At 32.4% G+C, this 12,624-nt stretch overlaps 1 protein-coding gene across 2 annotated transcripts in view; it reads left to right on the forward strand.

The window, feature by feature from the left end:
* Positions 1-941: 941 nt before the first annotated feature.
* Positions 942-12,624, forward strand: part of LOC137624997 (A disintegrin and metalloproteinase with thrombospondin motifs adt-1-like) — a 103,660-nt gene continuing 91,977 nt past the window's right edge. For both annotated transcript variants that reach the window (XM_068355931.1, XM_068355932.1), the window contains exon 1: positions 942-1,144. The gene's annotated coding sequence lies outside the window, so the exon portion shown is untranslated. The remainder of the gene's footprint in view (positions 1,145-12,624) is intronic.

Below are 12,624 nucleotides of genomic sequence, written 5' to 3' on the forward strand. Positions count from 1 at the left end.
GAGAGATTTTGTTTATACACTATAGCCTTTTATCAATTAGGCCCATCTTTCTTCTCCAGAGTTATCCACAACTTTTTGTGATGAAGATAGATTTGTGGTATTGATGGCTTGCTCACTTTAGGTCATGTAATAAAAGAAAATGATGTTTCCACCTTTGGTATTAGTAGACTTAATATTATTTTTATTTGAGATGATTTAAGCAGATTTCAGCCTTCGCTATATTTCTGTAAAGAATATTTTCTAAGAAACGTATCTTATTTTTCACTAACTATGCTTCATCTCCAGCGGTTGACCTACAGTCTATTCTCAATGATTAATTCTGACGTAAGTATGATTGATAAAACAAAAAAGTATAAATGGCTCGTAAGTATAATCGAATTGACCAAAAAAATAGTGACCTGAGGTACCGACAAGTGGAGCGTAAACAAGTCCGACTTGTCTGTCCCTCAGGGAAAGCACGGGCGAGTTTTCTTCTTAGGCGGCCACAGCAAAGACACGAAGAAAAGGCGAAAGCGAAGAAACAATGACACTGGACAGTTTATACAAAAACTTACTAAATGTTTGTAAGGTAATATATTAGAGAACTAGGCTTCAAAAAAAAAAAAAAAAAAAAAAAAAAAAAGTAACAACACCACTATTCTCAGTAATAAGTACCGCCATATTTTTTTCATCACTAGAGTGGCGCCAACGATTAGATTGCCACTGCATATTTCAGCCACCTTTTTTTTTTAAGGGAAGGAAGAAGGACGTTGCTGGTTAGCTGAGTTTGGGAGGAGGAGATGTACCTGGCAGTAACCCGGAGGGTATGTAGTGGTAGGGTCCCCTGTGTTTGGGGTTATAGGGCCGGGGGTGGGGTGGGCTTGTTGACTGCAGGGTAGGCAAATTTTCGGGGGGGGAGAATGTACTCGTATTTATGAATAAGCGCACCTGGGGGGCGGAGTTTAGTGTTCAGCTTTCGTTAGCTGGTTGAACGAGGCTTCATTACCAGCCTCCCGATGCGAATCATAGGCAGGTATCGGCAGTTAGTACAGTAAGGAACCAACCATCCCCTGCTGCTGCTCCAGCTGATTGTTTTTCCCAGCTTCACCTGCCGTTTTTCCTTAGCTGGAGAGAATAATAAGGAGATAAACGATACCATCTGAAGGTAAGGAAGGTGTTGTAAGGGCGAGTTTGTTTTCTGTGACGAAAGCACCGTTATTTCGATGGAAAAGAAGGAAATTTATGGACGGCGAGTTCCATTGTTTACATTTTTTACCTGTTTCGTAATGTGTGATATCGGTGTTCGTTCTCTATTATATATATATATATATATATATATATATATATATATATATATATATTATATTATATTATATTATATATATATATATATATATATATATATATATATATATATATATATATATATATACAGTATATATATTATATTATATATATATATATATATATATATATATATATACAGTATATATATTATATTATATATATATATATATATATATATATATATATATATATATATATATATATATATATATATATACATATATATATATATTAAATAATTATAACACCAATAATATAACTTCTCTAAAACGAATGTTTGTCAAACGACTGCCATTGTTTCTATTATCACCAAAATATGCGAATCCAGTTGACAACGAAAACATTGGTGTTTACACACAAACATTATTATTATTATTATTATTATTATTATTATTATTATTATTATTATTATTATTATTATTATTATTATTATTATTATTATTTTTCTTTTTTTTTATTATGTAACAATCATATCTTGAATAGCACAAAGCTATATACCCAAGTATTTCACAGTAGGGAAACCATTCCAGTGCGAATAAGATACGTAGAGGCAAATACAGTAATAAGGGAAAAGACATGTTGTATTTACGCATATGTGCACGTGTGCTGTGTTCTACTTTTAATAACAGGTATATTGACGGTTATATAAGTAATGATTACTATCTCTCTCTCTCTCTCTCTCTCTCTCTCTCTCTCTCTCTCTCTCTCTCTCTCTCTCTCTCTCTCTCTCTCTCTCTTCGTTAGATAATAAAGGAATCTTGTCAATAGGTCAGTTCAAGTATGGATGATAGATAAATACGGAATTATTGCAATATTAATAATAATAGTATTAATAATTTTACCCCACTATACTGCCTGTTTTTTATACTGAAATTTTTAGTTTATTTGACTTGTCAAACTGTTCGTGTTTATTAGAATTTGAGTTTTAAAGTTAAATAACCTCTAAAAAGAAGGCAATGAGTTTGGTTGGATTTTATAACCTTAATGTTTTAGTAAAATCTGACAAAAGGTTGCATTTTATCGAAAAATATCCAAAGTTGCGACTTTCGTGAATGGTAACAAGCAACTAGATTTTGGGAGAGATAGGAATGTAACTTACTTGAAGGTGATCAATTAAGGGTTGGATTGCTAACCTTTGAAGGAGGTTTTTGGGTTTCAGACCCCAGTTTAGCTTGTGCTTTTCTTTGATCAATATTGAAGAAATATGCTTTTGCAGCCAGGTTTATTACATCTATTTCTAATACATATACACCTGCGTGCACATACACCTGCGTAGTGCTTGTAGGCCTCGAAACCCTACAAGTGTTTGATTTGTCTACTATCTACCATTCTGTTACAGAATTTGGAATTATTTACTTCCAACTGTAATTTCTCGCCATATTAACTTGACTATAGCCTCTGTACCAAGGTCTTCCACTGTCTTGGAGTAGATCTCTTTTGCTTGAGGGGTACACTCGGGAACACTATTCAATCTAATTTCTCCTCTTCTAGTTTTGTTCAAGTCTTTGATACTATATACAGGAAATATTTATTTTAATGTTGTTACTGTTCTTGAAATATTTAATTTTTCCTTGTTTCCTTTCCTCACTGGGCTATTTTTCCTGTTGGGGCCTCTGGCTTGTAGCATCCTGCTTTTCCAACTAGGGTTTTAGGTTAGCAAGTAATAATAATAATAATAATAATAATAATAAGTTTTTCGTGAACACATTTTCATTGCATTGATCTAGGGCTCGTTTTTGCCAACCTTGCCCGTCTCGTAATATCCAAGGTCTATAGACCTTGATGATATCTACCATAAAGGAGCGACATTGTAATTAAAGAATGATTAGATACGCAAGTCTTTACATGTCATCAAATAAAACATTTTATATTTCGTGTTGGGTAAGAAATTAGTGCTCGAGTCAATAATGTAGACATGATTTTGAAATGGGTTACAATTGCTTAAGAAAAATCTTATAAGAAAAGGGAAAATCTCAGGACATCTTTAAATGTGTTTTTCGACGAAAGCTTTGTGTTTTAGTGCAGTCAAACCTCTTTAAGTTTACTTCATAGTGCGACAGTGGTGATTTCCTCGTGTTCCACTTCGGTACTGAATAGCCTTCCAGGTCCCATCGCCTGTTCATATGGCTAGATTTTAAAACCTACACCCAACGTATTATCTTCTACCTTACCTCCCTCACCTCTATTCTCTTGCTCTCTTGGTGTCCAGGGGTTTTCCCCCAGTTGCCCCGAGGTGGTAAATGGTCTGCATAATCCATATTTACCAATTTCCATAATTTTCTCTAAGGGGGGGGGGAGTTAGTGCAGTCAGTGTACCTCGCGTGGTGTACTGTAGGCATTAGTCGAGGGTTTTTGCAGCGTCCAATTAGCCCTTAGCTGCGCTTGGTTTATATCCTTCGGACTTTCTACTTTATCTCCTTTCCTGTTTCCTTCCATATTTTATGTCCAACTTTATATAAATTTTACCTCATAATGTAATTCAAGGGTATTATCCTAAATGTATTTTGGCGCTGAATGGCTGTATAGGCCTAAGCTCTTGCTATTTAGCCGAAATTTATAAATGCAATATAATTTCCATAGATGTAAGTTTAGCTATCACTAGATGTTGTTTGCGCCATCTGGTGAGGTATACAAGATATAAGGAGAAAGAAAGATGCTGAGAGAGAGAGAGAGAGAGAGAGAGAGAGAGAGAGAGAGAGAGAGAGAGAGAGAGAGAGACTAGGATCGAAAAATTATCAGATATAGAATCAGATGGTATTTAACACACGGATCATCCCAGTTTAATTGCTTACTATCAGTTAGTGTTGAGACAGACAAGAGAAGCGTTTCCAAACTACGAAATTAAAGACTATGGCACCATAGTCATACTATTTTTCTGAATAAAACCCTTCACCTATGGATAAACTGGTTCTTCATTGTTAATAGTTTATATATGACATATCTGTTTCGACGTTGTTACTGTTTTTAGAATGATTTATTGTTAATTTGGTCTCATCATTTATTTATTTCCTTATTTCCTTTCCTCACTGGGCTATTTTTCCCTGTTAGAGCCCTTGGGCTTATATCATCTTGCTTTTCCAACTAGGATTGTAGCTTGCCTACTACTACTACTACTACTAATAATAATAATAATGATAATAATCCCAAGATTGTTACTTTGTTAAGTCAGTGTTAGCTGTCCCACTTGCCAATCATCACCAGGGTGGCCGAGTCTCATATAATTATGTAATTTTTGCGTATTTGTCAAATCCCATCCCATTACAGTTTTTGGGTATCTATAGGCTTAAGGGTTATATTACAGAACTTTCAAGTTTTTTATATTTCTTTCTTTACCACAATTGTCACAATATTAAAAAAGAAAGAAAATAGAGCTTTAATTTTTCCTTTCCTGAGGTAGATTGTTTAGTGATTTTGCTGAAAATATATAGCATTAATTTTTCTGCACCAAGGCAGATTGTTTGAAGTGTTTTTGTTAAGGAAATATATCTTTTATTTTCTTTACATAAGGTAGACTGTTTACAGTATTTTTAGTAAGGAAATATATCTTTTTTTTTTTTTTACATAACGCAGATAGTTTACAGTGTTTTTAGTAAGGAAATATATCTTTCATTTTTCTTTACATAAAGTAGATTGTTTACAGTGATTTTAGTAAGGAAATATACCTCGTGTTTCTTTACTTAAGGTAGATTGTTTACAGTGTATTTAGTAAGGAAATATATCTTTAATTTTTCTTTACTTAAGGTAGATTTTTTGCCATGTTTTTAATAAGGAAATATATCTTTAATTTTTCTTTACTTAAGGTAGATTGTTTACAGTTTTTCAATTAGGAAATATCTAATTTTTCTTTATCAGGCAGATTATTTATGGTGTTTTTATTCAAGAAATATATATCTAATTTATCTTTAACAATGCCAATTATTTAAAGTATTTTTATTAAAAGATGTAGCTTTCATTTTTCTTCACCAAGGCAGTTTGTATACAACTTAATGGATGCTTCAACAGTATATCCAAAATAAATACTTATCTCTTAAATTCTGGACTACCAAGAGAAGCCGGATGCCGTTGGCGTTTGATCCCCTTGAATATCAATGAGGCAGTGCTCTGAGCAATCTCACCTCCTAAATTCCACTATTTCTTTGGAGAAAAAGGTGATCATACGCACACCCCCCCCCACACACACACATATATATATATATATATATATATATATATATATATATATATATATATATATATATATATATATATACAGACATATGTGCATACAGTATATACATACTATATATATATATATATATATATATATATATATATATATATATATATATATATATATATATATATATATATGTATATATATATATATATATATATATAATATATATATATTTTTGTATATACATATACTGTATATATATATATATATATATATATATATATATATATATATATATATCTATATCTATATATATATATACATATATATACATATACTGTGTATATATATATATATATATATATATATATATATATATATATATATATATATATATATATATATATATATATATATATATATATACAGTATATGTATATATAAAAATATATATACATTATATATATAGTATGTATATACTGTATGCACATATGTCTGTGTATATACATATATATATATATATATATATATATATATATATATATATATATATATACAGTATGTATATATATATATATATATATATATATATATATATATATATATATATATATATATATATATATATATATCTTAATTATTGCATATTTCTCTATTTAAAAGTAAAATGACAGGGATTTCCATTAGTCTCATTGTTATCAAATTACCATTATTTTAAATCGTAGTCCTTGAATCTTGACCCAAAAATCTAAACATCCATAGTTAATTGCTCTCTCTCTCTCTCTCTCTCTCTCTCTCTCTCTCTCTCTCTCTCTCTCTCTCTCTCTCTCTCTCTCTTTCTGAGAGTCTGTTACTCAAGGCAAAATAGATAACTATCAGGCTATTGTATGTAATCACAGCGGTAGGTACAAATCATGCAACGTCATTTTCTTTATATGCAGCAAAGAAAATGTGCAATTTAAGCTTATACATTTTTGTCCATGCTTTTATAAAAAGATATCTTACACAGTGAATATTTATATATTTTTCACTTGTATTCAAATTGTGTATTTGAATTATAGATGTTTTAGAATTTCCAATTTGTCAGTTTCGGTTTGCTGGATATTTTATTTCATAGTTTTTTTTGTTTTTTTTTGTCTTAATTTCTCCGATGTCTTTAGTTGCAGATTGTTATATTGTCGTTTTCTCCAGATTTTCATGAAAGAAAAGGAAAAAAACATGCACCACACACATACACACACACACACACACTTATGTATATATATATATATATATATATATATATATATATATATATATATATATATATATATATATATATATCTGTGTGGGTATACATATGGTGTATATGTATATATATACTTATATATCTACGCGCACACACACACACACACACACACACACACACACACACATATATATATATATATATATATATATATATATATATATATATATATATATATATATATATATATATATATACACTATACTATACTATACTATACTATACTTACTATATGTAAAGTATTAAAAGAGTTTAGAAGTGTTTTAGAATAATCAGGAACAACAGCATGGCCAAGAGAATGAGTGGAAACTAGGAAGGTAGAACAATGAATGAATTATTTAAGACTGGAAGAATTTTATATATATGATTAAATGCTATGGCATACGTTTGGTGAAGAAAACGTTTGCAGTAGAACAGATGAAACATGAGAGTTCGATACATCTTTTGTATAGGATTTATATATGAATATTGAGTTGAAATACAAAACGAAATGTTGAAGCTGTATCATTGGCATTCTTATTATTATCATTATTTGCTAAGCTACAACCCCTGTTGGAAAAGCAGGGTGCTATGCCCAGGGGCTCTAACAGGGAAAATAGCCCAGTGAGGAAAGGAAACAAGGAAAAATAAAATATTTTAAGAAGTATAATAACATTAAAATAAATATCTCCTATATAAACTATAGAAACTAACAAAACAAGAGGAAGAGAAATAAAATAGAATAGAGTGTCCAAGTGTACCCTTAAGCATGTTACAAGTATTGTAATTATGCGACATGAGATGAAATGAAACAACGGTAGAATTGGAATTGGGTTGAATTAGAAGTGGTTAATAAGTTGGAATAGTTGAGAGGATGAATCAGAGGATTTTGAGATGGTTTGTCATATGGGTTTGATGTTGTAATTGCTTTCTATGTAATGTACTATAGATTTTAATTTAGGGTCTTTCTGGCGTTTTTTTCGGCTTTTAGCTGCACTTGCTTTATATCTTTCTGCTCGATCTCCGTTTCTTCTTCCATTTTGCTGCCTAATGTTTTTTAATTTATACTTCATGGTATAACTTAATAGTTTTCCACTATTAGCACTTGGGTGCTGAATGGTCTCACAGGCCCCAACACTTGATTATTTAGCTCAAATGCATAAATCAAATCTTAGATTCAGAGAATAATCGCCGATAGGAAGTTTAAAGGGTGTATATATCAAAGGTTAGAAAGGGGAAAAGCAATGGTGACTAGAAAAGGGTTGGAAAGGAAGGCCAAGCGTGCGAGCAAGTCGAGGTGAGTGGCGCAATGTGTAGGCCAAAGTTGGAGCTCGACTTGCTGCTCATGAGCTTTCTGTGTAGACCTACGAAGCTGCTGATCTATAGTAGGCCTTCTGTGTAGACCTACGAAGCTGCTGATCTATAGTAGGCCTTCTGTGTAGACCCACGAAGCTGCTGATCTATAGTAGGCCTTCTGTGTAGACCCACGAAGCTGCTGATCTATAGTAGGCCTTCTGTGTAGACCCACGAAGCTGCTGATCTATAGTAGGCCTTCTGTGTAGACCTACGAAGCTGCTGATCTATAGTAGGCCTTCTGTGTAGACCTGCGAAGCTGCTGATCTATAGTAGGCCTTCTGTGTAGACCTACGAAGCTGCTGATCCACAGTAGGCCTTCTGTGTAGACCTACGAAGCTGCTGATCTATATTAGGTCTTCTGCGCAGGGTGTGCATGCACGATTCAGCTATTAAAGTATGAATGTGTTTGGGAATGTAGAGATAAGTAGCCACCCTTTGTTAGGGGGAATGTCACAATGTTGACAAAGGTGTTTACGTACACGTGTGTGTGTGTGTTTGTTACTTCATTATTATTCAGAACGTGTATTGGCTTTTCCGTAATGCCAAGTACAAGGTATTTTGGATCTACTGTAGTACAGCTGTGTGCCAGTCCCTTCCTCTTTGAGCTTGTGGATGCTACCGAAAAAAGAAAAGAAAAAAAAAAGTGGAAATAATAAATGTGTAAATCAATAGGCCTTGGCCTTCAGGCATATAAGTCTATTTAGTAAATCATCATTGTGTTGCATATTATTGTCTTTCTTTCTTTAGCCATGTGCATGTTACACTTTCTCCTTCTATTATTCTTTTCGTGGGAATACAATGCTTATTGTTTTGCTATGCAGGTAATTCGGAATACAACTATATTGTGTCATTTTGTTGTTGCCCTTCATACATGGTAATTGTTATTTCTCTATACATTTGTTGACCTCTTACTGATATTATTCTTTGATCCTACGTCCTTGGAAGGGAGAGGGGAATAGTTAAAATTGCATGGATTTTTTTTTTATACAACGTATAGTATATCATTTTCAAATAGTCGTTCTAGTAAAGACACCATTTCCTTTTCATTCTCGTTATTTTAATCGCAGTGATAGCAAATACTAATGAGAGAGAGAGAGAGAGAGAGAGAGAGAGAGAGAGAGAGAGAGAGAGAGAGAGAGAGAATTTAGGCTTCTAACTCAGGATTGAAGGCTATTCATGAATGGCAAAGGCAAGGGACAGTCACAGTGCCATATAGACTGACCATTTATAGATAGGATCATAGCCCAAGCCTCCTCTCCACCCAAGCTAGGACCAGGAAGGGCTAGGCAATGGCTGCTGATGACTCAACAGGTGGTCCTATAGGATCCCCCAAACCACCGTCTCTTTAACTCACAGGGAAGATGAGGTTGTAGACACTAGGAAACTATCGAGTTTGAAAGGGACTTGAACCCCAGTCCGGCAGGGACGTTTCCAATAGACAACCGTATACCTTTTATTCACGGGTCTACAGAAACACCTGTAGGCCTTTGAGCAATAGCAGCATCGGTTTGTACCGGCGCAGAGAAGATCTTAGGCCTAGTATCGATAGTGAATGGTGACATTTGTAGGCATAGTGTGTCATATCCCGTTGAAAAGTAAGGTGCTGTTTATCATTACTTAGTTAAATTATTATTATCGCCATATCTTTATTGTTCATTTCCATATTAAGTTCAAAATTTGAATAATGATTGCTTATGGGAGAGGATCATCTACACAGAGGAGAAGAACAAGTATGTGACAATAATTAAGTATGCATTGGCAAATGAATTAATATTTAACGAAGAAAACAACCACAGAAAGTAAACATTAGTCGGTGCACATTCCTCAAATTAGATAAACTGCATGAGAGAGAGAGAGAGAGAGAGAGAGAGAGAGAGAGAGAGAGAGAGAGAGAGAGAGAGAGAGAGAGAGAGACAGTCATTAGAAGGTTCTGGTAAGTTTTTTTTGCTCTCCTTTTAGCTTTGTGTTTTTCACTCAGTTTTGGATATATATATATATATATATATATATATATATATATATATATATATATATATATATATATATATATATATATATATATATATATATATACATATATATATATATATATATATATATATATATATATATATATATATATATATATATATATATATGTATATATATATATATATATATATATATATATATATATATATATATATATATATATATATATATATATAATTGCTAAGCTACAACTCTTGTTGGAAAAGCAGGGTGTCATAAGACCAAGGGCTCCAACAGGGAAATTACCCCAGTGAGGAAAGGAAATAAGGAAATAAACTACAAAAGAAATAATGAACAATTAAGAAAATATATTACGAACAGTAACAACATTTATAGACTAAAAACTTTAACAAAACAAGAGGAAAAGAAATAAGATAGAAAAGTGTGCCCGAGTGTACCTGTGATCTATTATTTAGGTAGTCGGTTGGCCAGGGCACCAGCCAATCGTTGAGATACTGCTGCTAGAGAGTTATTGAGTTCTTTGACTGGCCAGACAGTACGATATTGGATCCCTCTGGTTACGGCTCATTTTGTCTTTGCCTACACATACACCGAATAGTCTGGCCTATTCTTTCCATATTTTCCTCTGTCAACATACACCTGACAACACTGGGAATACCAAACATTTTTCTTTGACAAGCGGTTAACTACTGCACTGTAATTGTTCAGTGGTTACTTTCCTCTTGGTAAGGGTAGAAGAGACTCTTCTAGAAGGCCACTCCAGAATCAAACCATTGTTCTCTAGTCTTGGGCAGTGCCATAGCCTCTGTACCATGGCCTTCCACTGTCTTGGATTAGAGTTCTCTTGTTTAAGGGTACACTCGGGCACCCTCTTCTATCGTATTTCTCTTCTTCTTGTTTGTTTTGAAGTTTTTATAGTTTACATATAAAAGATTTAATTTAATGTTCTTACTGTTCTTAAAATATTCTATTTTGATTATGTATTACTTCTCTTTTAGCTTATTTATTTCCTTATTTCCTTTCCTCACTGAGCTATTTTCCCTGTTGGAGCCCTTGGGCTTATAGCATATTGCCTTTCCAACTAGAATTATAACTTGGCTTGTAGTAATAATAATAATAATAATAATAATAATAATAATAATAATAATGATAATAATAATAATGATGATAATGATAATAATAGTAATAATAATAATGTGATCTACTAGGATAAGAGAAGTCCAATAAAATTTGTTCTTTATTCGAAAATAGAAATATTTAACATGAATTGATATCTTGTAAAAATTAAAAGTAAAAGCAAAATACAGGTAAAAGTCACCCAGTCGTTTAACGATAAACCTCTCTAATATTAAAAATATGAGAATATAATTCTATAAATTCTTTCCTCAATTCTGTATCGGTATTCATCTTTCGTTTTTTTTTTTTTTTTTTTTTTTTTCATCCAACCATGATCGTTTAAGTGATAGAATATGCGTTCCAGGGTTTAGGTATATGTAATACCGCTGATCATTAAAAGCTGAGTGTGCAAATCCTTTAGAATTCCAAGTAGTATACGCTGTCCACTCTGAATGGATGACTGATCATTGGGCACATAATTCCCAAATGATTGTAGGTAGAAGTGTATTTCTGTCTCAACCATCAGTGATCTACCATACTATAGTCCATTTCTTTTACCGAGTATATTTACACCGACTCGCAACGGTGCCCTTTTAACTCGGAAAAGTTTCCTGGTCGCTGATTGGTTAGAATTATCATGTCCAACCAATCAGCGATCAGGAAACTTTTCCGAGCTAAAAGGGCACCGCTGCGAGTCGGTACAAATATGACTCGCTAAAAGAAATGGACTATAGTGGTATTTTTAGCTTTATTTCAGAAGCAGGTCATCTGAAACTTTTAAAATGACATCTTAGCTTTTATGGTTTTAATTGGATATTCTTTTATATTTTATTTACAATAAACGATATCCGCATCAATGATCTTAGATGTCATGGTGCCAGAAAACCTTGAATCAATCTATCTCAACGTAAAAATAACGATAGTCAACGCCCTTTTTTTTTTTTTTAACTTATCCTCACAGGGTTCAACGTTACCACGAGCATGACCTGCCACTTTCCACCCATGATTAATTTCTGCCCCCATGCGATTTGAGCGGGACTCGGTGGCATCGTCGCTTTTCCCCTATTGCACAAACTTCCCATTATCATTAATTTCCGCTATTAATATTTTTCTATGATTAATATTCGCATAGCAATGCCTCATTACACCCCGTATGTTCGCCCGAGTTGCCAGCTACTATATAATTGATTATCGATTTCGTGGTTTTTGCTGAGTAACCTTTCTCTATTTGGTTACTCTTTTAATTGGGTATGCGTGTGTATTTATGTATATACAGTTTATATATATATATATATATATATATATATATATATATATATATATATATATATATATGTATGTATGTATGCATATATATATATATATATATATATATATATATATATATATATATATATATATATATGTATGT

The sequence above is a fragment of the Palaemon carinicauda genome, chromosome 31 (assembly GCF_036898095.1).
Source record: "Palaemon carinicauda isolate YSFRI2023 chromosome 31, ASM3689809v2, whole genome shotgun sequence".
In the NCBI taxonomy this organism is placed as follows: domain Eukaryota; kingdom Metazoa; phylum Arthropoda; class Malacostraca; order Decapoda; family Palaemonidae; genus Palaemon; species Palaemon carinicauda.